Source organism: Salvelinus sp. IW2-2015, linkage group LG1 (assembly GCF_002910315.2).
Source record: "Salvelinus sp. IW2-2015 linkage group LG1, ASM291031v2, whole genome shotgun sequence".
Lineage (NCBI taxonomy): Eukaryota > Metazoa > Chordata > Actinopteri > Salmoniformes > Salmonidae > Salvelinus > Salvelinus sp. IW2-2015.
The window spans coordinates 15,760,124-15,787,697 of record NC_036838.1 but is presented as its reverse complement, the minus strand read 5'-3'; the positions used below and the strand labels follow the sequence as shown (position 1 = coordinate 15,787,697).

At 44.0% G+C, this 27,574-nt stretch overlaps 1 protein-coding gene across 1 annotated transcript in view; it reads left to right on the top strand.

Annotated features, from left to right (window-relative positions):
- The window catches only part of LOC111966374 (E3 ubiquitin-protein ligase RNF182-like), a 33,162-nt gene that overhangs the window by 1,034 nt on the left and 4,554 nt on the right, over positions 1-27,574 (top strand). The window lies entirely within an intron of this gene.

Sequence of the window (27,574 nt, the reverse complement as noted above, 5' to 3'; positions counted from 1 at the left end):
ATGGTTAAATATAAAAAGTTCAATATCTTAGAGAAATGTCAACAGGTATTTATGTAAATACTTGGACAGGTTTGAAAAATGTATCCCCAATAACTAGAGTATCTGAAACCGTTTTAAACCATTTTAAGTGTCATTATTTGAAACAATGTGTTGGGGGAGAGGGTGGACTCAGTAAATCACTGAATTATTGATTATTTTATTTATAGCAGCTTTATATACAACTATTTTGAAAGTGAATTTGATGAATGTATATAGGTCCAACAGTACATGTCTCACAATGTTGTGAATCAACACGCATCTACAGATGTCAGCTCTTAACTTGATCACTCTTTTGTCACTGAGGATTTTCCTACTGTACCAGGAAATTCAAATGAGGAAGTTCAAATGCGGCCTGGGGTGATCTAGCGATTTGGTACGCTACGTTCAGTGTGCACATACAGTATAGGTGTCACGTTCCTGAACTTATTTCCTTTGTTTAGCCTTGTTTAGTTGGTCAGGACGTGAGCTGGGTGGGCATTCTATGTTATGTGTTTCTATGTTGGGTTCATTGCATTAGCCTGATATGGTTCTCAATCAGGGGCAGGTGTTTTACGTTTCCTCTGATTGAGAACCATATTAAGGTAGGCTGTTCTCACTGTTTGTTTGTGGGTGATTGTTGCTGTGTCTGTGTTTGTTTCACCACACGGTACTGTTTCGTTTCGTTCGTTCGTTTGTTCCTACCTGTTCATGCGTTCATGTTTTATGTTCTCAAGTTCAGGTCTGTTCACRTCGTTTTGTTATTTTGTATTTTGTCAGTGTTCTGTTTTGTTGGATATCATTAAAATTCGACATCATGAACATTCACCACGCTGCGCCTTGGTCCTCCTCTCTTCCACCTAAAGACGAGCGTTACAGAATCACCCACCACACTCGGACCAAGCAGCGTGGTAAGCGGCAGGAGCAGCGATGTCAGGAGGAATGGACTTGGGAGGATGTGTTGGACGGAAAAGGTTGCTACACATGGGAGGAGATCCTGGCTGGAAGGGATCGCCTTCCATGGGAACAGGTGGAGGCAGCTAGGAGAGCGGAGGCAGCTGCGAAAGGGAACCGGCGTTATGAAGGTACGCGGCTAGCACGGAAGCCTGAGAGTCAAGCCCAAAGATTTCTTGGGGGGCGGCTACAAGGGAGTGTGGCGAAGTCAGGTAGGAGACCTGCACCAACTCCCCGAGCCTACCGTGGAGAGCGAAAGTACGGGCAGACACCGTGTTATGCGGTAAAGCGCACGGTGTCTCCTGTACGTGTGCTTAGCCCGGTGCGGTACATTCCAGCTCCACGTATCGGCCGGGCTAGATTGAGCATTGAGCCAGGTGCCATGAAGCCGGCTCAACGCGTCTGGTCTCCAGTGCATCTCCTCGGGCCGGCATACATGGCACCAGCCTTACGCATGGTGTCCCCGGTTCGCCAACACAGCCCAGTGCGGGTTATTCCACCTCCCCGCACTGGTCGGGCTACGGGGAGCATTCAACCAGGTAAGGTTGGGCAGGCTCGGTGCTCAAGGGAGCCAGTACGCCTTCACGGTCCGGTATATCCGGCGCCACCTCCCCGCTCCAGCCCAGTACCACCAGTGCCAACACCACGCACCAGGCTTCCAGTGTGTCTCCAGAGCCCTGTTCCTCCTCCACGCACTCGCCCTGTGGTGCGTGTCTCCAGCCCGGTACCACCAGTTCCGGCACCACGCACCAAGCCTCCTGTGCGTCTCCAGAGCCCTGTGCGCCCTGTTGCTGCTCCCCGCACTAGCCTTAAGGTGCGTTCCCTTAGCCCGGTACCACCAGTTCCGGCACCACGCACTAGGCCTACTGTGCGCCTCAGCCGGCCAGAGTCTGCCGTCTGCCCAGCGCCGTCTGCACTGCCCGTCTGCCCAGCGCCGTCTGCACTGCCCGTCTGCCCAGCGCCGTCTGAACTGCCCGTCTGCCCAGCGCCGTCTGAGCCGCCCGTCTGTCCTGAGCCTTCAAAGCCGCCCGTCTGTCCTGAGCCTTCAGAGCCGTCCGTCAGTCAGGAGCCGCCAGAGCCGTCCGCCAGACAGGAGCTGCCAGAGCCGCCCGCCAGACAGGAGCTGCCAGAGCCGCCCGCCAGACAGGAGCGGCCAGAGCGGCCAGCCAGCTAGGAGCTGCCAGAGCCGCCAGCCAGCCAGGAGCTGCCAGAGCCGCCAGCCAGGATCTGCCAGAGCCGCCAGCCAGCCATGACCTGCCAGAGCCGCCAGCCAGCCATGACCTGCCAGAGCCGTCAGCCAGCCATGACCTGCCAGAGCCGTCAGCCAGCCATGACCTGCAAGAGCCGTCAGCCAGCATTAATCTAGTACCATCGATGTTTGCAATAAGCCCCTTGTTATTTGGCTATATTCCAACAGGCTACATTCTGTAGGCTACCCATTAGCCTATCCATTGGCACAAAATGAAAGGTGTGATTAAGGGCTTGTGAGTAAGCATGTGAATAATTTGATTTGATTTGTTTGTGTTTCCCTGGCTAAATTGATTTAGGCCATCAGTTGATTGACAGATGTAGGCCTACTGTAGAACGATAAACTTTTGTCCAGTGTGGATACTCGTGGATGCTCGCCCACGTTTTATAGTTAGGTTATGTATATTTTGTTGATTTAGTTATGGTCTTTGGTGTGGATTGAAAGCCTGTATTGTGTGGCTTTAATATTTAATTTCGTAAAGCTGTCAATATGTTTATACATTTGAGTCTATCCAAAGACGATTTAGTTGAGCTAAGAAATTTTTCTCTGATGTGTAAATCACACTATTCATTTAACTTCTTGAAAATATTAAAATAAATGCAATTAACTTGTGGGCCTAATGTAGGCTCAGGCTTGTCACTAGATTGCCAGCACTGGGCGCAAACTCATGAGGCTCGGAGCTGGAGCGCGCCGCGTAGACCACTGCACTACGGCAGTTAATAATGCTCTAGCAAGCACTAAGAATATTATTGATGATACATAGGCACGTCATTTAAAATTATTAGATGAGACTTGCGAAGCAAATTCCCGACTTAAAATCTTTGTTACACTTCATCTTATTATTATTATTCTGCACACTACTCCTCTTACACCGTTTAAGCTGGAAACGCCATTCAAACTTTAAAAAGTGTATTATGATCTGGAATAGTGTGCTTTCATTTAACTTTTTGATATCTTTTATACTTTTTAAACCATTTTTTTCAGTCACTTTAATGACCCTTCTTTCAACATTCTAAAGCTCCCCATTGTGACATCATGACATCCAACATTCACTGTAAACAATGTCACTTGCCATAAATCAGCTACTTTGACCACTTTTCCAAAAAGTTAGACAAACACTTAGAGGGTATGACATCTGAAATGTTGTGTGGACCACATCCTTACGTTCTCTGGTCTGTATTTACATTCTCAGCGAGTCCTTTTAACATTTTCTCAATACAGGGGGTGCTGTTTCCACTTTGGAAAATATCGTCTCCAAATTAAACTGCCTCATACTCAATTCTTGCTCGTACAATATGCATATTATTATTACTATTGGATAGAAAACAATCTCTAGTTTCTAAAACCGTTTGAATTATGTCTGTGGGTGAACCAGAACTCTTTCTACAGCGAAAATCATGACAGGACATGCGAAGGTCAGAAAAATAGTCTCTGTTCTCAGATCAGTTTAAAGCTCTGTGTGTGCCCTATGGATCGAAATGAACTGCACCCGCCTTCCCCTGGATGTCAGTAACCAATGAGAAGTGGAATGGAGTCTCTACATATTTCTCAGAGTTTATAAAAGGCAATGGAGTGACATGTCCGTTCTTTTGGACGCTCGCCAAGGCGCAAGAGAGGACATCAGAATGGCATGTTGAAAAGCTCTTGTTATCGGCCTAAGATATATCCGTCTGTGATTTAATTCGATATAGGTGTTAGAAACATCATAACGAAGTTATTCGAAACTGATTTATATCAGTTTATGCGAGTATATTGCTATTTTCTGAATTTTTGTAGTATTGCGTTTGAGGATTTGGACATGTGTGTGCCACGTAGCTATTGTTAGCTGCTAGTTCCGAAGTTGAAGAGGACGTTTTACAACAAAGCAACGATTCTTTTGGACAAAGGACACCTTGCCCAAGATACTGATGGAAGCTCGTCCAAAAGTAAGAGCTATTTATGATTTTATTCCGTATTTATGTGGAAAAATGTAAACGCATTTTTCGGCCATTATTGCGGCACTAGTCTGGCTGTAACGCACACTGTATGTCTAGTAACGTTAATTTAAAAAATCTAACTCAGCGGTTGCATTAATAACTAATGCATCTTTCATTAGCTGTCCAACCTGTATTTTTTTTGTCAATCTAATCGATAAATAATCGTAAACTTAGGTGCCTTTCCAAGATGGCGCCGGCCAGAATGCATGCCATGTTTTGACAGATTACATTGCATAACCACGATTTGTGATGCTAAATATGCACATTTTCGAACAAACTCTATATGCATCTGTCTCTTATACACATCTAGATGTGTATAAAAGATCTGTGTATTTCAATTGCTGTACGCTGTGTATTTTTAAGAAATGTTTTATGATGATTAATTAGGTAATACACCTGTCTCTTATACACATCTAGATGTGTATAAGAGACAGTTGCTGTACGCTGTGTATTTTTAAGAAATGTTTTATGATGATTAATTAGGTAATACACGTTGCTCTCTGTAGTTATTCTAGTCGCTTTGGTGAGTTTTGTGATAGTGGCTGCAATGGTAAACTATGATTTATACCTGAAAAATGCACATCTAAAAAAACATATGCTATACCATAAATATGTTATCAGACTGTCCGCTTATGAAGTTGTTTCTTGGTTAGTGGCTATATATATCTTTATTTAGTCGAAWTWGTGATAGCTACTGATGGAGTAAAAAACTGGTGGAGTAAAAAAAGTGGTGTCTTTTGCTAACGTGGTTAGCTAATAGATTTACATATTGTGTCTTCCCTGTAAAACATTTTAAAAATCAGAAATGATGGCTGGATTCACAAGATGTTGGTCTTTCATTTGCTGTATGCTGTGTATTTTTCAGAAATGTTTTAGGATGAGTATTTTGGTAATTGACGTCGGTCTCTGTAATTATTCCGGCTGCTTCCAACGCTATTTCAGATTGCAGCTGCAATGTAGAACTGTGATTTATACCTGAAATATGCAMATTTTTCTAAAAAAACATATGCTATACCATAAATATGTTATCAGACTGTCMKCTTATGAAGTTGTTTCTTGGTTAGTGGCTATATATATCTTTATTTAGTCGAAATTGTGATAGCTGCCCATGCAGGAAAAAAATGGTGGAGAAAAAAAAGTTGTGTCTTTTGCTATCGTGGTTAGCTAATAGATTTACATATTGTGTCTTCCCTGTAAAACATTTTAAAAATCAGAAATKATGGCTGGATTCACAAGATCTGTATCTTTCATCTGGTGTCTTGGACTTGTGATTTAATGATATTTAGATGCTAGTATTTACTTGTGACGCTATGCTAGGCTATGCTAGTCAGCTTTTTTACTGTGGGGGGTGCTCCCGGATCCGGGATTGGGAGGAACTAGAAGTTAAGCACTCTGGCCTGAAAGGTGGTTCCATCATGTTGACACGAACTCTGACCTCATTAGTGGCGTGTCTTAGTATGCAACAGACATGAGAAAACATTATCTCATTAGAAGACTAAAATCACATTTCTATCTTTTCAAAAATAGTTTCATATTTAATCATATAAGATTATAACATTTAGATGTACATCTGATATATAATGTGTGAAAGCTCTTAAAGTTACAATGTTCCCGTTATAATATCTTTCTGATAATTGTAATGACATCACAAAATAGACATTAATTTCCCTTATTCCATCTGTCATCATTCTCAACATTCTTTGTTAGAAATATTGTTTCAATGTCCATTGTTTGATGTTAACGTTTTTAGGCAAGACTCTCTCTCTACACACAGCACATTCCAGCTCTGCAGAGCTCTCTCTCTGCAGAGCTGATCCACTGTAACCTGATCTTTTGGATCCTCGCAGGAGAGTCATGACAGCATATAACTAACTACATCTATGGGATTTCATGTTCTTTTGTTGTGCGTAATGTGCAGTAGCCTGTACCTGTATATATGTATTGGATAATGTCACAATCTTTTGGGGTCATTAAATGTTGTTAATGTAGGGCTCATAAAATGTATTTAATATATGGTTAATCAGGCTCAGGTAACATTAGGTTTGAATTTTCATGCAGATCAAAGCCCTAATCAAATCCACACATATTTCTATGTTTTATAATGCTTTTGAATGACACTTCTGATTTTTGTGGAAAATTCCTTGGTTAACCGGGAGAAAAGTGATATATTCTTAGGATAGACCATTTGTAAAATACAGAGAAAATATTCAACCCTAATAGAGACACACACACCCATCCTCCTTCAACCTCCCTTCAACAATACGTTCATTCCATTATCATACCAATCTGTCCAACTTAACCCCCTTTAATCCCTCCATCCATTAGGACTTCCATCCCTGTATCCTTACTTTATTTATCTATCCAGTCATAAGATAATTTTTTATAGCTATATTTTTTGATTAAGAAATAAATGTATGGTTGAAGTAAGGGATAAACACTTGGGATAAAATAATTCCTCCTTTGGCCGCCTCTCCTTCCAATTATCTGCTGCCACTGACTGGAACAAACTACAAAAATCTCTGAAACTGGAAACACTTATCTCCCTCACTAGTTTTAAGCACCAGCTGTCAGAGCAGCTCACAGATCACTGCACCTGTACATAGCCCATCTATATATAGCCCAAACAACTACCTCTTCCCCTAATGTATTTATTTATTTATTTTGCTCCTTTGCGCCTCAGTATTTCTACTTTGCACACTCATCTACTGTCAAATATACCATTCCAGTGTTTTAATTGCCATATTGTATTTACTTCGCCACCATGGCCTATTTATTGCCTTTACCTCCCTTATCTCACCTCATTTGCTCACATTGTATATAGACTTATTTTTCTACTGTATTATTGACTGTATGTTTGTTTTACTCCATGTGTAACTCTGTGTTGTTATATCTGTCGAACTGCTTTGCTTTATCTTGGCCAGGTCGCAGTTGTAAATGAGAACTTGTTCTCAACTTGCCTACCTGGTTAAATAAAGGTGAAATATATATATATATTTGCATATACTGTGGTATTCTAGTAGGAGAGTGTATAAAAGTGTAGCAGGCTAGTCTGAGTGTAATTATTTGTGATAAAATATGTGATCTAACTGCCTGATAATCCAAAGTAGTAAAGTCGATAGTGTAGTCTATCAAAGAAATCATACCCATTTTTAAGTTGGGCTATATTTAACTGCTTCTATATTTTAAACATATTTTCTGTTTTAACCCTGTAACCACGCGGAATTAACCCTCTAACCACGCGGAATTAATGCGTCAAAAATAGACATTAATCTTATGAGTCAAAGGCCAGTGGGCCGTATTCGAACCCATGCCAACTCTGGCATATGTGTGCCGGGGTAAGCAGCTGTAACCGAAGGACCACACAGGCACTGAGGTAACCAATAATTTATTCTGCCTTTTGCTTGCCTTCAACATATAACAATCTAAACAAACAGATTTTCCCTATGAAAAATACATGTACCCCCTACAAATATGTCAAATCATTATAATACACATAAGAATTCACAATGCACTAACCTACATAAGGTATAATGTAGGTACGGTACTGCAAACACCGCTTCCAGCTGCCCCCTGGTGGCGATTCTAAATATTTCTTCAAATCCTCCTGCTGCCAGATTATTTTCCTCCTGTGACGATGGGGGTCAAATTAAGATCCAACATCTGTAAAACAATGCACTTTTACTGCATGTCTTATACTTGAAAGCAGCTCAGCGTTATATTGACTGTCAATTTGCTCAAAGTGTGTGGCAATGCTACTCTGACACTGTAAGAAAAGAAAAGCAACCTAATCGATCAGGTTTCACTGTCAGTCAGACCGTTAATGCAAAGAGTGGAAAAGAGTGGTTGACTTGACCACCACTATTCCCAGGTGCAATATATCGACCTGTCCGATCCCATCAAATCAAGAGTTTTGCTGTGTCTAAAATTAGAAACAAGAAAAGACAAGTGTCTGTCTCATACAGTATGGATAGTATTTCACGGTTCAGTGCCAAGTGTGCTTATGTTTCTGTATACTTTACAAAGTAGGAAGGAAGTTATTGGGCTATATTTTTACATTCATAGTGAATTAGCTCCATCGTATTATACAGTACTGAAATACCAATATTTTTTATATACTGTAGTCCCAGAAATGGCTTTTATAAACCTATGCCGATATGATCATATAACTTACATTTGTATACAATCACATCATCTCTATTATGTGTGGGAATATTTTGGAACATATTTCCAAAAGTAAAGTCACTTTAGAGGTGTTTTATGTCCAACAATAAAAAATATATGTTTTTTTGTTTGACTTTTTGCTCAGAAAACTTGTGGGGCCGCCAGTTCGGGAACCCTGGTATAGAATATCATTGTCATTCCAGTTATAAGTCATGACCACAGTCAAATTCCACATAACCGTTGAGTCACAGTAATCTCCTCTTATGCACTCTGAACACGCGTTGGTAGTACCCAACTCGCTAACAACCGTCAGGTCACTAATGGCCTGGTACTCAGCGCTTTTGTCCCTCTAACCACTCTGACATCAATGCAAATGCTATCGAAAATCACATCAAACACATAATCAAAACAGTATAATGCTTTTAAAACTCACCTCACTGTGAGGATCAATTTGAAGAAAGAGGTTCAACAACAGGTTGAAATTGAGTGGAAAACATGGTCGTTGTGGATGTTGTTTCAAAGCCAAACACAAGGAAATGGACAGCACTTTCTAAGGTGATGGTTAATTCAAAACACCCATACACGTATTAGAGCATATGCATACACATAGGTCTATATATGAGTCCAAGGCCCCAAAATAAACTGAATTAAATGATTGTGCCATGTATACTATACATAGGCTTCTTTCTTTAAATGTTTTTAATTTGTGTTTATTGTTTTTATTGTTAGGTATTACTGCTGTTGGAGCTAGAAACATAAGCATTTCGCTGCACCTGCGATAACATCTGCAAAATATGTGTACGCGACCAATAAAATGTGATTTAATTTTGATTTAAGATGTCTTTGGTAGAGCAATCGCCTTTGAGTGTGGACTGTATCATGCATACTGGATGGACTGGTTACCTTATGCTACACTCCAAACGTTCTATCCATGAGGCTGCATGCTTCTCAAACAGTGGTCGATGCATGAAGTGAAATACGTGTTCTTATAAGCCCAAACATTCCTATATGCAATCCTGTGTGAAAGCAGAGTTTTGATGGTTGCCATTAAAAAGAGGAGGGTCCCAGCCTTCTACTGCTACTATATTTATTTCTCAGCTGATAATATTATGGGCCTCCCGAGTGGCGCAGCAGTCTAAGGCACTGCATCTCAGTGCTAGAGATGTCACTACAGACCCGGGATTGATCCAGGGCTGTATCACAACTGGCCCAGCGTCGTCTGAATAAGGGGAGGGTTTGGCCAGGGGGGCTTTACTTGGCTCATCGCGCTCTAGCGACTCCTTGTGGCGGGCCGGGCGCCTGCAGGTTGACCCCGGTCGTCAGGTGAACGGTGTTTCCTCCGACACATTGGTGCAGCTGGCTTCCGGGTTAAGCGCGCAGGTGTTAAGAAGCACGGTTTGCCTCCCGAGTATGTTGCGGCGATGAGACAAGATCAAAATTGGGGAGAAAAATGGGGTAAAAAAAAGATACATACACTACCGTTCAAAAGTTTGGGGTCACTTAGAAATGTCCTTGTTTTTGAAAGAAAAGCACATTTTATGTCCATTAAAATAACATCAAATTGATCAGAAATACGGTGTAGACATTGTTAATGTTATAAATGACTATTGTAGCTGGAAACGACAGATTTGTTATGGAATATCTACATAGGCGTACAGAAGCCCATTATCAGCAACCATCACTCCTGTGTTCCAATGGCACGTTGTGTTAGCTAATCCAAGTTTATCATTTTAAAAGGCTAATTGATCTTTAGAAAAACCTTTTGCAATTATGTTAGCACAGCTGAAAACTGTTTTTCTGATTTAGACTAGTTGAGTATCTGGAGCATCAGCATTTGTGGGTTCGATTACAGGCTCAAAATGACTAGAAACAAAGTTTCTAAAACAAACTTTCTTCTGAAACTTGTCAGTCTATTCTTGTTCTGAGAAATGAAGGCTATTCCATGCGAGAAATTGCCAAGAAACTGAAGATCTGGTACAGAACCAGAATAGAAGGAGTGGGAGGCCCCGGTGAAAAACTGAGCAAGAGGACAAGTGTCTAGTTTGAGAAACAGACGCCTCACAAGTCCTCAACTAGCAGCTTCATTAAATAGTACCAGCAAAACACCAGTCTCAATGTCAACAGTGAAGAGGTGACTCCGGGATACTGGCCTTCTAGGCAGAGTTGCAAAGAAAAGCCATATCTCAGACTGGCCAATAAAAATAAAAGATTAAGATGGGCAAAATAACACAGACACTGGACAGAAGAACTCTTATTACTGAAGGCCAAATTCAATATTTTATACTTTTATATATATATTTTTTACACCTAAAGGGGTCCTAAAACTCTAAATCAAATAGCTCAATGATTTAAAACATTTCCATATGTTAGCTAATCCTAAATTTCCTAGAAAACAACTCTCAACGGTATAACATCTTTATAAACACTTTGTACTGAGGACAAAAAGTTAATTGCCTTGCCACATTTTTTGCAGTATTACTTTAGTACCTTGTTACTAACAGGATACATGTTTTGGAATATTTTCACTCTGTCAATTAGGTTAGTATTGTGGAGTAACAATGATGTTTTGGATCCATCCTCAGTTTTCTCCTGTCACAGCCACTGTTTTAAAGTCACCATTGGCTTCATGGTGAAATCCCTGAGTGGTTTCCTTCCTCTCCGGCAGCTGAGTTAGGAAAGACTCTTATATCTTAGGAGTTAATAACTTCACCATGCTCAAAGGGATATTACATTACTACCAATAGGTGCTTTTCTTTGAAAGACATTGGAAAACCTCCCTAGCCTTTGTGGTTGAATCTGTGTTTCAAATTCATTGCTCGACTGAGGGACCTTACAGATAATTGTATGTGTGGGGTACAGAGGTAGTCATTCAAAAATCATGTTAAACACTATTATTGCACACAGAGTGAGTCCATGCAACTTATTTAGGCTTGCCATAACAAAGGGCTGGAATACTTATTGACTCAAAACATTTCAGCTTTTCATTTTTAATAAATGTGTAAAAAATATGGGGTATTGTGTGTAGGCCAGTGAAAATAAATACTACATTTAATCCATTTTAAATTCAGGCTGTAACACAACAACATTTGAAAAAAGTCAATGCATACGAGTGTGAAATGTTCTATCAGATTATTTGCTGTTTCTTTGTTTACTACAAAATGCATAAATAGGCTAGCATTAAAAGCAATACTGCTTGACAAGTTGACATTCAATTAAGGATATGGTAGGCCTGTCCTGCTTATGGGTTTATTAGCTTTGCCATATGATAACCTGTTTACTTTTGTTATCGAGATCCATTAAATGAGACTGTTGGCTATTGTCTTCCTTATAATTCTATATCTGGTGAACAGTGATGCCTCCCTCACCAGTTGATTTACAACCCACCTTGGATTTATTGTCCGCAGATCAGATAGGGAAACACACTATGTGTCACGCCCTGACCTTAGAGAGCTTTTTATGTCTCTATTTTGGGTTTGGTCAGGGTGTGATTTGGGTGGGCATTCATTTCTATGTTCTATTTTCTATGTTTTTGTATTTCTTTGTTTTGGCCGGGTATGGTTCTCAATCAGGGACAGCTGTCTATCGTTGTCTCTGATTGGGAACCATACTTAGGTAGCCCTTTTCCCTCCTTTCTGTGTGGGAAGTTGTCTTTGTTTGTGGCACTATATGCCCTTAAGCTTCACGGTCGTTTTGGTATTGTTTATTGCCTTGTCGGCGTCATTCTAAATAAAAGGAATATGTACGCTCACAACGCTGCGCTTTGGTCCAGTTCTTTCGACGGCCGTGACACTATGCTATGTCAGCAAGTGTGTTAATGATTATGCAATCAAACTGACACCAAGTGGAAATCGTTAAAGGCCACGAGAAGAGCTCCATTTTGTTGAAGTCAATAGAAATCCTGGGGATATGCACACAACACCAGTGGTCTATTTTCTCTGGGTTCCTCAAACAGTAGTATCTGTCTCTGTGTGGTAGCATGATATTCACAGTTCCCACAGCATTGGGTAGAGTTAACTGTTGCTGTTTGTCGCTTAGTTTCTCTGTTTCACAAAGAGCTCTGGAGGATTTGATTTCAGTTTTGATTCAAATAAATAAATACATATAGCCTACTCCCAGTGTGTTTGTGAAACAATCTTAATACATATACTCTTAGTCCACATTCTTACGTGCTAACCAGACCACTCGCGCACGTGCGTTCGCCATCGCGCGCATGTTGATTTTGTCCACCCACACCAGACGCGATCAGGACACGCAGGTTGAAATATTTAAAAAACTCTGAACCAAATATATTAATTTGGGGATAGGTCGAAAAGCATTAAACATTCAAGGATATTTAGCTAGCTAGCTAGCTTGGTAAAACCAATGATGAGATGGGAGAGGCGGGACTTGCAGTGCGTCAAGCGTCACAAATAGAACCAAGTTCTGCTTTAGCGCTTGGCTACGCAGATGCTCGTGAGCAGTGTGGGTGCAATCATTGAATAACATGTATGTGTAAATCTATTTTGCAACGCTCGCGCACGCGACGTGAGCGGTGTGGTCAGCATGTAAGTGTAGTGGGGTAATCTTTGATGTGTATATTATTTATACCTCGCATGCGACTCGTGATAAGACTATGCAATAATATGTTAACAAAGTATATTAAATAAATTATCTGACTCCATTTAGCATTATAGTAAAACCATTTGCAATCAAGTATTATGCGTTTAGCTGACTAAGATCAAGGAATGGTTATGAGAAGGAAATATCAAAGCAAGTATTATTTAATAACTTTTTTAAATTAATGGATTCAAATACAAGCGATAAACCTTAAGTTACAAGGCTGTACTAAAATTAACAAAGCATCATTCTAGGCATATAATGTAGATTCTAAGGTTAACTTACAAGACCAAGCACTCAATGAGGCCACAAGGAAACAGGAAAACGCTTATCCAGAGGCGGCGCTCCTAGTGGCTGGGAACTTTAATGCAGGAAAACTTAAATCCGTTTAAAAAAAAGAAGTGGTCAGATGACGCAGATGCTAAGCTACAGGACTGTTTTGCTAGCACAGACTGTAATATGTTCCGTGATTCTTCCAATGGCATTGAGGATTGCACCACATCAGTCACTGGCTTCATCAATAAGTGCATTGATGACGTCGTCCCCACAGTGACCGTACGTACATACCCCAACCAGAAGCCATAGATTACAGGCAACATCTGCACTGAGCTAAAGGGTAGATCTGCTGCTTTCAAGGAGTGGGACACTAACCCGGAAGCTTATGAGAAATCCCGCTATGCACTCAGACGAACCATCAAACAGGCAAAGCATCAATACAGGACTAAGATTGAATAGTACTACACCGGCTCCGACGCTCGTCGAATGTGTCAAGACTTGCAAACTATTACAGACTACAAAGGGATGCCCAGCCGCGAGCTGAGTCTGTAATACCAACATGTTTCAAGCAGACCACCATTGTCTCTGTGCCCAAGAACACTAAGGTAACCTGAGTAAATGACGACAGACCCGTAGCACTCACGTCTGTAGCCATGAAGTGCTTTGAAAGGCTGGTCATGGCTCACATTAACACCATTATCACAGAAACCCTAGACCCACTCCAATTTTCATACCGCCCCAACAGATCCACGGCTGATGCAATCTCTATTGCACTCCACACTGCCCTTTCTCACCTGGACAAAAGGAACACCTATGTGAGAGTGCTATTCATTGACTACAGCTCAGCGTACAACACCATAGTGCCCTCAAAGCTCATCACCAAGCTAAGGACCCTGTGACTAAACACCTCCCTCTGCAACTGGATCCTGGACTTCCTGACGGGCCTGCCCCCAGGTGGTAAGGGTAGGTAACAACACATCTGCCATGCTGATCCTCAACACGAAGGCCCCTCAGCGAAGCATGCTCAGTCCCCTCCTGTACTCCCTGTTCAACCATGACTGTATGGCCAGGCACGACTCCAACACCATCATTCATTTTGCCAATGGCACAACAGGGAGAGTTACTGATCACCGATAATGATGAGACAGCCTATAGGGAGGAGGTCAGAGACTTGGCCGTGTGGTGCCAGGATAACAACCTCTGCCTCAAAGTGATCAAGACAAAGGAGATGATTGTGGACTACACAAACAAACTGACATGGTCCAAACACACCAAGACAGTCATGAAGAGGGCACGACAAAGCCTATTCCCACTCAGGAGACTGAAAAGATTTGACATGTGTCCTCAGATCCTCAAAAAGTTCTACAGCTTCACCATCGAGAGCATCCTGACTGGTTGCATCACTGCCTGGTATGGCAACTCCTTGGCCTTGGACCGCAAGGCACTTCAGAGGGAAGTGCATTCTGCCCAGTACATCACTTGGGCCAAGCTCCCTGCCATCCAGGACCTCTACACCAGGCGGTCAGAGGAAGGCCCTAAATATTGTCAAAGACAACAGCACTTACAGTTGCCCGGGGCAGCTCTAGCAGGGCAGAAATTTGACGAACTGGCTTGTTGGAAAGGTGGCATCCTATGACTGTGCCACGTTGAAAGTCACTGAGCTCTTCAGTAAAGCCATTCTACTGCCAATGCTTGTCTGTGGAGATTGCATGGCTGTGTGCTTGATTGTATACACCTGTCAGAAATAGCCAAATCCACTAATTTGAAGGGGTGTCCATGTGCTTTTGTTTATATAGTGTATGTTATATCTTTGCTGTTGGGAAGAGAACAGGATGTTATGCAGAAGAATATGTTGTTAGGACACTGCTCTGCATGTTTGTGCACATGGAAGTCAGCTATGTATGTTTACTATAGATTAATGAGGCAATAAAAATGTGACTAAAATAAAATGACATTTATTTGACTAAAATGGCCCACTTTTTTAATTTTGACAATAACTAGACTAAATGTTTATTGAAATGACAAAAATGTGACTAAGACTTGATGACATTTTTGTAAAAATAACCAGGTTTCTATCCAACCATTTAATGGGGGCGAATTACCTGATGCATGAAAAAAGTAACGACCGGGCTGATGGAAACAGGATATGCCGCTACAAATGTACAAATGCAGAAAGACAATTTGTTTGTTCGACATGGTCAGACCTTTTCGTGTCAGTTAAATGAATTATGCGAGACATGGCGTTGATAAGTAAGTATTGATATAATAACCATCATATCGATGTAAACTTGGAGTCATGCAACGATATGTTGTGTGGTCCTCCCACTATCACTTGTGGAAAGCATGCAGTTTATTAGGCTACAGATTAAATAAATTATGATGAACTTCACTGGGTGGTGAAAGCGCATGGTGACACGCTTGATGCTCCTTTCCAATAAATATCCAGGGTCTTATTCTGGTGTCCTGATGAATGATACTTAGCTTCCGTTTGACAAATATAAATAATCTCACTCTTATCCATAATAATATCATCACGTAGGTAGCCTACCCACAACGTAGCTGCAAACTGTTGGCTAGAGCGCATATGAAAATGCTATCGAAACTTTTATTTTTAATTCGGTACATAGGAATTTAACTGCAAAAGTTATTTTTATGTGCACTATGTCTTTACGCACAGCCTTTTATCCGCAATATGTCCGTTTTATGGAAACACATCTCTGGTGAGAAAATGTACATATTGTTTCATACAGATTTTTTGAATATTCGCATTCAAATCTGTCGCCAATTGAATGGAAACCTAGCTATTGACTAAGACTAGACTAAATCTAAAAAGAGTGCCAAAATTAACACTGCACCACGGTAGGGTCAAAATTCCCTTCGTTCCCAGTAGGGTCAGATTTCCCTTTCTTTTCGGTTGGGTCAGAGTTCCCTTCCTTCCCGGTAGGGTCAGAGTTCCCCTCCTTGGTTCTGGCTTAGGTACCTGGACTGCTGCCTTAGTACTAGGGCCCCGGTTCCCTGCACTAGCAGCCTCTACGTTTGCTGCTCTGTCAGGCCCAGAGCTCTACCACTCTCCTAACTCTCAGCCAGTTTCCCTGTCAGGCCCAGTGCCAGTTTCCCTGTCAGGTCCAGAGTCATTCTCCCTCTCAGGTTCACATTCAGTTTCCCTGTCAGGTTCAGAGTCGCTTTCCTGTCAGGCCCTAAGTTATCAGCACTAGGCTCCCAGCCCTCAGCCGTTCTATAAATGAACAAAAATATAAACGCAACAATTTGAAAGATTTTACTGAGTTACAGTTCATATAAGGAAATCAGTCAATTGAAATAAATTCATTAGGCCCTAATCTATGAATTTCAAATGACCGGGAATGCAGATTGTCACACCCTGATCTGTTTCACCTGTCTTTGTGCATGTCTCCACCCCCCTCCAGGTGTCACCCATCTCCCCCATTATCCCCAGTGTATTTATACCTGTGTTCTCTGTTTGTCTGTTGCCAGTTCGTTTTGTTTAGTTTTGTCAAGCCTACCAGCGTATTTTTTCCATGCAGCGCAGCCTAGTGGTTAGAGTGTTGGACTAGTAACCGTAAAGGTTGCAAGATCAAATCCCCAAGCTGACAAGGTACAAATCTGTCTTTCTGCCCCTGAACAAGGCAGTTATCCCACTGTTCCTAGGCCGTCATTGAAAATAAGAATTTGTTCTTAACTGACTTGCCTAGTTAAATCAAGGTAAAATATCTCTAGTTTTCCCGGTTTTGACCACTCTGCCTGCCCTGACCCTGATCCTGCCTGCTGTTCTGTACCATATCACACCACCCTGGATTACTGACCTCTGCCTGCCCTGAGCCTGCCTGCCGTTCTGTACATTTCGGACTCTGCTCTGGATTACTGACATCTGCCTGCCTTTGACCTGTCGTTTGCCTGCACCCGTTTTTGTAATAAACTTGTGTTACTTAGAAACTGTCTGCTTCTGGGTCTGCTCATGAGCCTTGACACAGATATGCATCTGTTGAAACATGAGGTGATGGCAGCGGATGAATGGCACGACAATGGGCCTCAGGATCTCGTCACGGTATCTTTGTGCACTCAAATTGCCTTTGTTAAAAAAGCAATTGTGTTTGTTGTCCGTAGTACATGGCTGCCCATAACAAACCCAACCGCCACCATGTTCACAATGTTGATATCACAGGAGGCTATACTAGCGCTGGCCTACAAGTTCCCTGCTCAGCTAGGTTTGCAGCATCCCGCCATACCTGGCTTGCATTCCTCAGCCTTAGTAGTAGGTTCCAAGTCCCCTGTCCAGTCAGGCTCTTGGCTTCCTGCACTGCTAGGCCCTCTGCCCCCTGACCTGGGGGACCCACTGTCTTCAGTTCTGGGGGGCCGCCCGCCTCCTGCACTCCGGCTCTTGCACCTGGGCCCCAGCCGGCCCCTGCCTCCAGAACTCTGATGAGCCTCGCCCAGGGGTCCCCATCTACTCCACCATGGGAACCATCGCTTTCAGCAGTGGTGAATGAGTCACCAACCTCAGCAGCAGCCAATGAGCTGCTAACGAAAGTTGTGGCCGGCATGCAACAATCCTCAGCCACAGCACGCGAGAGACCGCCTCTAGCCTTGGCCATCCTCCGGCATCGTACTCATCGCCCACGAAAGGGCCCCACTGGCCCTACACTAACTGAGTTTGAGAATCCTCTGCCACCCCCGTGGCATGTTTTTTATTTTACCTTTATTTAACCTGGCAAGTCAGTTAAGAAGAAATTCTTATTTGCACTGACAGGCTACCCCGGCTAAACCCTCCCCTAACCCGGACGATGCTGGGCTAATTGTGCGCCGCCCTATGGGATTCCTGATCACAGCCCAGGATCAAACCTGAGTCTCTAGTGACGCCTCTAGCACTGTGATGCAGTGCCTTAGACTGGTCCGCCACTCTTTCCCCCAAGACTGCTGTGTCTCTGTGGACTGGCCTCACGGGGCAGCCCCTAACACCTTTACGTGCACTGGAGCTGTCACCCTCCTGGCCCCCATTATCATCTAAAGTGACACTGGCTATCAGCTCCCCCTGTATTTTGGCCAGACCAGCGCAAGGACTCGATCCCACCCTGTCTGGTCCCATCGCTGCTCTGCCTGTCTGTCCTGTCTGTCCTGTCCGGATAGTACTAGGCGCTAGCGGTGTGATGGTAATTGAATAACCATGTAACTGACGGTTATTGGTGAAGACCGTCATGAAAATACAATAACTGTCAAAACCGTTTCCGACCAGTACACCAGCAGCATGAGAGAAGTTTGTACGGGATCTCTCTCCATGCTCACACCACGTGGACTCATGTTGCACTCCTGAGAGAAATGGCATGAGAGAAAAGTCAGTTGATAGCTTCGACTGGATGCTGTGTACAGGTTAATGACTCGGACTCAGGTTTGAGGGCGTGACGCTCAAACTGTTCTTGGTCAAATTAACCCTTCCATGCATCTAGATACCATCTGTGGTCACCTTCGCCATGAGAGAAGAGAGAGAGAGAGAGGAGGGAGAGAGAGTAAGAGAGAGAAGAGAGGAGAGAGAGAGAGAGAGAGAGAGAGAGAGGAGAGAGAGAGAGAGAGGAGAGAGAGAGGAGAGAGAGAGAGAGAGAGAGAGAGAGAGAGAGAGAGAGAAGAGAGAGAGAGAGAGAGAGAGAGAGAGAGAGAGAGAGAGAGAGAGAGAAGAGAGAGAGAGAGAGAAGAAGAGAGAGAGAGAGAGAGGAGAGAGAGAGAGAGAGAGAGAGAGAGAGAGAGAGAGAGAGAGAGAGAGAGAGAGAGAGAGAGAGAGGAGGACGAGAGAGAGAGAGAGAGAGAGAGAGAGAGAGAAGAGAGAGAGAGAGAGAGAGAGAGAGAAGAGAGAGAGAGGGAGAGAGTTAGATGGCATTTCTGATTCAGGAAATCCAGAGAGTTAATGGCATTTCTGATTCAGGAATCCAGACAAATTATTCACTGTATGACAAATTATTACTTACTAACCAATATTCTAATACAGATTGTCACAACATCAAAGAGCCACAGTTGAAACCTTTTTTTTTTTGGCTAATACTCCTCCCTATCATCTTGGCGTCTCAACGGCAGAGTTACAGGGTCAAGAAGTCAGAGGGCTAATCCTTAGGGAGAAATTCCGACCATCCAGCAGACCCAATCTGGTGAGATTTGTATTGACGCAAGACAATAACAAAATAAACAACAACAGCATTACACGTCTTCATATAGAACTCCTTATCCTCTTTTGGACACATGACCCACATCATGATTAATGCGTTCCAAAAAAAAAATTCTGATAAGATAAATAATAACAAAACAGAAATACAAAATAAACCCTTAAATCAAAGGAAATAGACTAGAGACAGGTGTACCTCATTCAGGGGCAGAGCTCTCTCTGTCCTTCTCGTGGTCCGAATCACACATAGGACTATTGATAAATGATTGAAACTTCTAGTTATTAGTGTTTACATTTAAATCTCACCCAATGTCTCTAGCCTTTCTAGTGAGGGATGATCAGGCTCCCAGAAAGTCAAAACAGAGGTCAGAGGTCATTCAACCCCATTAAGTGAGTAATATTTCCCTTTCTTTCCCTGTAACGCAGACATCATTTGAACATTTGTCTTATCAAGAAAATTGACTTATGTGCAGCCAAAACTCAGACAATAGATACTTCAGAAAATGTATTTGTGTACCCTTTAACCTTCTACTTCATCACCAATCCTGATCCGGGAGCATCTCATCAGTAAATAAAGCTGACTAGCATAGCCTAGCATAAGCGCCACAAAGTAAATACTAGCATATAATATCATGAAATCACAAGTCCAATACAGCAAATGAAAGATACATCTTGTGAATCCAGCCATAATTTCCGATTTTTCTAAATGTTTTACAGCGAAAACACAATATGATATTTCCTATTAAGCTAACCACAATAGCAAAAGACTCAACCGCATATTTTCACAATTTTTTACCGCATAGGTAGCTATCACAAAACCGACCAAATAGAGATATAATTAGTCACTAACCAAGAAACAACTTCATCAGATGACAGTCTTATAACATGTTATACAATAAATCTATGTTTTGTTCGAAAATGTGCATATTTGAGGTATAAATCATAGTTTTACATTGCAGCTACCATCAAAAATATCACCAAAGCAGCCAGAATAATTACAGAGAGCAACGTGAAATAATTAAATACTCATCATAAAACATTTATGAAAAATACATGGTGTACAGCAAATGAAAGATAAACATCTTGTGAATCCAGCCAATATTTCAGATTTTTTAAGTGTTTTACAGCAAAAACACAATTTAGCATTATATTGGCTTACCACAATAGCCAAACACACAACTGCATTCATTCACCGCAAAGGTCGCAAAAAAACAGCAAAAGATATAAAATTAATCACTAACCTTGACCAACTTCATCAGATGACAGTCCTATAACATCAGGTTATACAATACACTTATGTTTTGTTCGAAAATGTGCATATTTTGAGCTGAAAACCGTGGTTATACATTGTGAAAATGTAGCAACTTTTTCCCAGAATCCCCGGATATATTTCTGACACTCACCTAATCTGACCAAATAACTCATCATAAACTTTACTAAAAAATACATGTTGGACAGCAAATGAAAGATACACTAGTTCTTAATGCAATCGTTGTGTTAGATTTTTTAAAATAACTTTACCATAACAAACAGCTTACGTTATAGCGAGACAGCGCCCGCAAAAAGGAAGGAAAATACGACTAAACATTTTCCACAGAAATACAAAATAACATCATAAATGGTTCTTACTTTTGCTGAGCTTCCATCAGAATCTTGTACAAGGAGTCCTTTGTCCAGAATAAATTGTTGTTTGGTTTTAGAATGTCCTCTTCTCCTGTCGAATTAGCAACCTTAGCTAGCCAAGTGGCGCGAAGATGTCCATCTTCATCTAACGCAGAGAACGGAAAACTCCAAAACTCCCGATAAACGTTGAATAATCTGATAAAACTATATTGAAAAAACATACTTTACGATGATATTATCACATGTATCAAATAAAATCAAAGCCRGAGATATTAGCCGTCTATACYGAACGCTTTTCAGAAGCCAATGCTGATGTCCTTCCCGCGCCTTGGTAGACAAAGGAAATWGTGGKCACGTCATTCCAAGAGCTCTTGTTCGACCTCAGATCAAGCTAGACACCCCATTCCACCTCCCACTGCCTGTTGACATCTAGTGGAAGGCGTATGAAGGGCATGTATATCCATAGATTTCAAGCAAATGAATAGGAAGGCCCTGGAACAGAGCATCGATTTCAGATTTTTCACTTCCTATCAGGAAGTTTGCTGCAAAATGAGTTCTGTTTTACTCACAGATATAATTCAAATGGTTACTATCCAAATATAGTAATAATATGTATATCCTAGCATCTGGGCCTGAGTAGCAGGCAGTTTACTCTGGGCATGCTTTTCATCCTGACGTGAAAATACTGCCCCCTACCCAAGAGAGGTTAAAGTAATAACCTACAATCAGGAAAAATTGCAGGTAAACAGCAAGTGTCCAGATAAAAATATTTTATAAATATTAGATGACGCTTACCCAGATACACTTGTCTAAATTAATGGGTCATATGAAATAAATGCTATAACCCCCAGCCACATCTGGATGGGTCTCTACAGAAGGTGTTAACTGTACAGCGAAATGGTTACTTGCATAGTAGCAATATCCAAAATAGATAGTGTCAATATTTAAAAAATGATATGTACAAGAACAATATCGATAACGATATCAGTGATAGATGAGTGTAATGTAGACGCTGTGAGTCGAGAAGCAGGTGAAACATTTAATAAAGCAACAAACATGAAACAAGACAACATAACAGTGGTGTTTACGCATGAACACAGGAAAAATACTGACTGAGGAAGGAACCCAAGGGAGTGACAGATATAGGGGAGGTAATCAGGACGGTAATGGGGTCCAGTTGAGTATCATGATGATCTGCAGGTGCGCATAATGATGGATACCAGGACCGGTGGTTAGTATACCAGCGATGTTGAACGCCGGAGGGGAGGAGGGCTGTCTCTTATACACATCTAGATGTGTATAAGAGATGCGCATAATGATGGATACCAGGACCGGTGGTTAGTATACCAGCGATGTTGAACGCCGGAGGGGAGGAGCAGGAGTAGACAGTACACCCCCCCCCCCCCCCCCTGACGTGCGGCTCCTGCCGCAGGACGACACCAGCCAGAGGGACAACCCTGAGGATGAGGAGCGGCCTGGTCTGTGCTGCGAAGGTGGAAATCACGGATAATGTTGGGATCCAGAATGTCCTCCACCGGAACACAACACCGCTCCTCTGGGCCATACCCCTCCCAGTCCACCAGGAAATGGAGCCAACACCCACAACGTCGGGAGTCCAGTCGGGATCTGACGGCATATGGCGGACTCCCCTCGATGTCCGGGGGTGTAGGGGTGTCGTGGGGACAGTATCAGCTAGGGGACCAGGAACCACCAGCCTGAGAAGGGAGACATTAAAAGAAGGTGAGATACGGTAGTCACCTCGTTGACCCTCCGGAGAACCTTGAACAGCCCCACAAACCGGGGGCTCAGTTTCTTGCAGGGCAGGCGGAGTGAGAGGTTCCTGGTAGAAAGCCAGACACGATCCCCAGGCTGGAACACAGGGGTCGCACTAGGGTGGCGTTCTGCCTGCTCCTTTTGATGGTGGACGGCTCGCTGGATTCTCAAGTGACCATCGCTCCACACTTCTTCTGCTTGCCGGAACCACTCATCAACCGCAGGAGCATCGGTCTGGCCCGGGGTCCACGGAGCCAGGGCCTAGAACACACTGCAAGGGGGTCAACCCAGTGGAGGAGTGACATAGCGAGTTCTGGGCATACTCTGCCCATGGAAGGAATTGTGCCCACTCTCCCTCTCTCCTGACAGTGACTCCTCAGGAACCTCCCCAGCTCCAGGTTCATCCTCGCCACCTGCCCGTTGAACTGAGGCCGGTGCCCGGACGTGAGGCTGACCGTGACACAGAGCTTCTCCATTAAGGCTTTCCATACCCGTGATGTGAATTGGGGGCCACGGTCGGAGACAATGTCCTCCGGGAAGGCCATAATGCTGGAAGACCTGCTGGAAGAGTGCCTCAGTGACCTGGAGAGCAGTAGGGAGACCAGTAAGAGCGATTAAACGACAGGATTTTGAAAATCTATCCACAACCACCAAAATGGTGGTGAAACCATCAAAGGAGGGGAGATCTGTAACAAAGTCAATGGATAGATGGGACCAGGGATGCTGAGGCACAGGAAGGGGAGGGAGCTTCCCTGTTGGAGCATTCCGGGGGGATTTGGTTTGGGCACATACGGAACAGAAGTTGACGTAGCAAGTGACATCCTGTGCTAAGGTGCGCCACCAGTATTCCCCAGAGATGGATTGGGTAGTGCGAGAAATACATGTATGTCCAGCGACAACAGCTGTGTTTGCCCAGCTGTGTTATCCATGTAGGAATGTAAATGTGCTCGGGAGGAGAGTTGGATGCGGGCCCCCTCTCCAGAGCCTGGCGGATGTCCACATCTTCATCCCAGACCACAGGAGCTACAACTCGGGAGGATGGGATCATAGGCGCATTCTGGACAGGACCCTCTCCCGAATTGTAGAGGTGGGACAGTGCATCGGCCTTGGTGTTCTTTGAACCTGGGTGATAGGTCAGCGTGAAGTCAAACCTTGTGAAGAAAAGGGCCCACCTTGCTTGGTGCGGATTCAGCCTTCTTGCTGTCCGTATGTCCTCCAGGTTCTGATGGTCGGTGAGAATGACAAATGGTTCATTGGTGCCCTCCAGCCAGTGTCTCCACTCCTCTAATGCCAACTTCACCGCCAGGAGCTCACGATCACCGACGTATAATTCCTCTCTGCAGGGAACAGTTTCTTAGAGTAAAAAGCACACGGGTACAACTTCTATGGATTACCCTGTTGTTGAGACAGAACTGCCCACACGCCTACCTCTGAAGCATCCACCTCCACCACAAAGGATATCGTGGGATCTGGATGTTTGAGCAATGGGGCGGAGATGAAACATCCCTTGAGTAGACAGAAGGCCTCGTCGGCTGCTGGGCTCCACAACAACCTACGAGGCCTCCCTTAAGGAGAGAGGTGAGAGGACTGGTGACAGAGCTGAAGTTCTTGATGAAATGACGGTAGAAGTTGGCAAACCCCAAAAACCATTGTAACCCCTTTATGGTGGTTGGGACTGGCCATGACCTGATGGGGCTGTCTGGTGCCCCTGCCCCATCTACCTTCTTGTCGTCCATCCTCAATTCCCCGCAGGCTGATTTGGTAGCATAAGAAGGAGACAGCCCTCTGATGAAATTGGCACTTCTCATCCTTGACCTACAGGTGGTTAGCCAGGAGCCATTCCAGGACTGCTCGAACGTGAGTGATGTGATCCTCCAGGTTAGCCAAGTAGATCAAGATGTCTTCGATATACATGACCACCTGGAGTCCGAGCATGTCCCTGAACACCTTGTTAATGAATGCCTGGAACACTGACAGAGCATTGGCTAAGCCAAATGGCATCACCAAGTACTCGTAGTGACCACACATCGTACTAAACGTAATCTTCCACTCATCCCCCTCCCGGATACGGATGAGATTGTACGCACTCCACAGGTCCAGTTTGGTAATAATCCGGGACCCGCGGAGCTGTCCGATGGCTGCTGGCAACAACCAGAGAGGGTACCGATACGTTGTGATAATCTCATTGAGTCCACTGTAGTCAATTCATGGCCACGAAGAAGAAACCAGCCGACACAGGAGAAGTGGTCGTGCGGATAAAACCTTGTTGGAGCCCCTCTTGGATGTAATCCTCCATGGCCTGGGTCTCAGCCACCGACAGAGGGTAGATGCGTCTGCACGGAGGTGCTGAACCTGCAAGCAGGTCGATGGCACAGTCCCAGGGGCAATGAGGAGGAAGACAGGTGGCGCAGGTCTTTGAGAATACCTCCCGCAGGTCTTGGTATACCTCCAGGATGTTGGGCTGAAGGGCAACCACAGGACTCTCAACTGACGTGGAACCACAGGGGACAGGGAAGCAGGTAGATCATAAGTCTGTCATAAGTCACCAGTCTGTGATTCTCATCCTCGACCATAAGAAGGTAGGGTTATGGCGTTGAAGCCAAGGGAGGCTAAGGATGATCTTGTGAACTGGTGCACTGGTAATGCAGAAGGGGATGTTCTCCTGATGAGTGGACTCCACGGTGAGGGTGAGTGGTTGGGTGATGTGTGTGACGGTTCCAGATCCTAATGGTCAACTATCGAGGGCTTGAACCGGAAAAGGAGAGGAGAGCGGGTATGAGATGATATTAAGAGAGGAGACAAGGGTCTGGTCAATAAATTTAGCCGCGTCTCCCTGGAATCCACTAATGCTGTAGACACAGTACATGAGGGACAGTCAACTAGTGTGATGGACACCAAAAAGAGCCTAGCAGAAAGTGATGAAGATGGAATACTCACTGCTGCCCCAGGGGGTGGAAGATCACGTGACCGTCCCTCTGCTCTTGTGGATCCCGGAATCGAAAGTGCCGGACACCGCTGGAGCTTGTGCCCTCCTTGCCCACAGTACAGACAGAGCCCCAGCTGTATCCATCTGCGGTGCTCCGCCGCGGGGAAGCGTGTGACCCCTACCTCCATGGGTTTAGGCTCTGATCCCGAGTGTTCGCTAAGGGAGGGAGAGATGTGATGAGAGTACTGACACTCACAAAGTGGGTTATCCAGACGGATGACCATCGCAATGAGTTTGTTTCAAGGTGAGGTCGTCGTGTCGACAGGCCAGTTCCGTCTGGACCTCCTCACGCAGACCTCTTCTGAATAGCATATGAAGCACCAGCTCATTCCATCCGCTGGAATGCTGCCACTGTCCGGAAGGTGAGCGCATACTCGGCAGCCGTCTGGTGCCCCTGCCGTATTTGAAGTAGCACTCACCCCCCCCCCCCCCCCCCCCCCCCCCTCTGCCCTCCGGGGGATGATCGAAGATACATTTAAATAGAGCCATGAACCCCTCATAGGATTCTAGCTCCTCCTCTCTCCCATACGACCGTAGCCCATTCCAACGTCCGCCCAGTCATCAGAGAAATAACCGTGACAACCTTGGTCCTCTCGGTGGTGGGAGCTCCCATCTGATATGTAAAGAAGAGGGAGCACATTAAGTAGTAAGCCACGGCATTTGGATGAGGTACTGTCATATTTATCTGGGTGGGACAGACGGGCATCGCTGACCTGAGCGGGTTGCTGAATGGGCTGTTGTGCTGGCTCGCTGGGTCGGCTGGTTGTAGAGTATCCTCCGTTAGTTGAAGGCAAGACCTCCCGGGTGTGTTCGAAACATTGCAAACTGCGAAGAACCTCTTCCATATCCGTCCCCAGTTGTGCCTGCTGGTCATGGTGTTAACGTAGAAGGTAACCCTGCTTGTCGACCATCTGAGAGATATTCGGTTTTCCTGCAGCTTCCATTGTTTGAGTCAGTATTCTGTAACGGGGACGCTGTGAGTCGAGAAGCAGGTGCAGGAGAAACGTTTAATAAAACAACAAACATGAAATGAGACAACATAACAGTAGAGTTTACACATGAACACAGGAACAATACTTACTGAGGAAGGAACCCAAGGGAGTGACAGATATAGGGGAGGTAATCAGGAAGGGAATGGAGTCCAGGTGAGTATCATGGTGGAACCGGTGGACCGGTGGTTAGTATACCGGCGACGTTGAACGCCGGAGGGGAAGAGCTGGAGTAGGCGTGACAGAGGTAGTTATATGCAGGATCAAAAAATAATAATAATAGCAGCAACATACGGCGTGTGTGTTAGGAGAGAGTCATTTGAATAGAGGCAATGCAGATAACGCTGATGACTGGGAACGCGCCCAGTTTGGACTCATCAGACCAAAGGACAGATTACCACCGGTCTAATGTACATTGCTCATGTTTCTTGGCCCAAGCAAGTATTTTCTTCTCATTGGTGTCCTTTAGTAGTGGTGTCTTTGTATCAATTCGACCATGGAGCCCTGATTCATGCAGTCTCCTCTGAACAGTTGATGTTGAGATGTGTCTGTTACTTGAACTCAGCAAAGCATTTATTTGGGCTGCAATTTCTGAGGCTGGTAACTCTAATGAATTTATCCTCTGCAACATAGGTAACTCTGGGTCTTCCTTTCCTGTGGCGGTCCTCATGAGAGCCAGTTTCATCATAACGATTGACTTTTTTTTGCAACTGCACTTGAAGAAACTTTCAAAGTTCTTGAAATGTTCCGCATTGACTGACCTTCATGTCTTATAGTAATGATGGACTGTCATTTCTCTTTGCTTATTTGAGC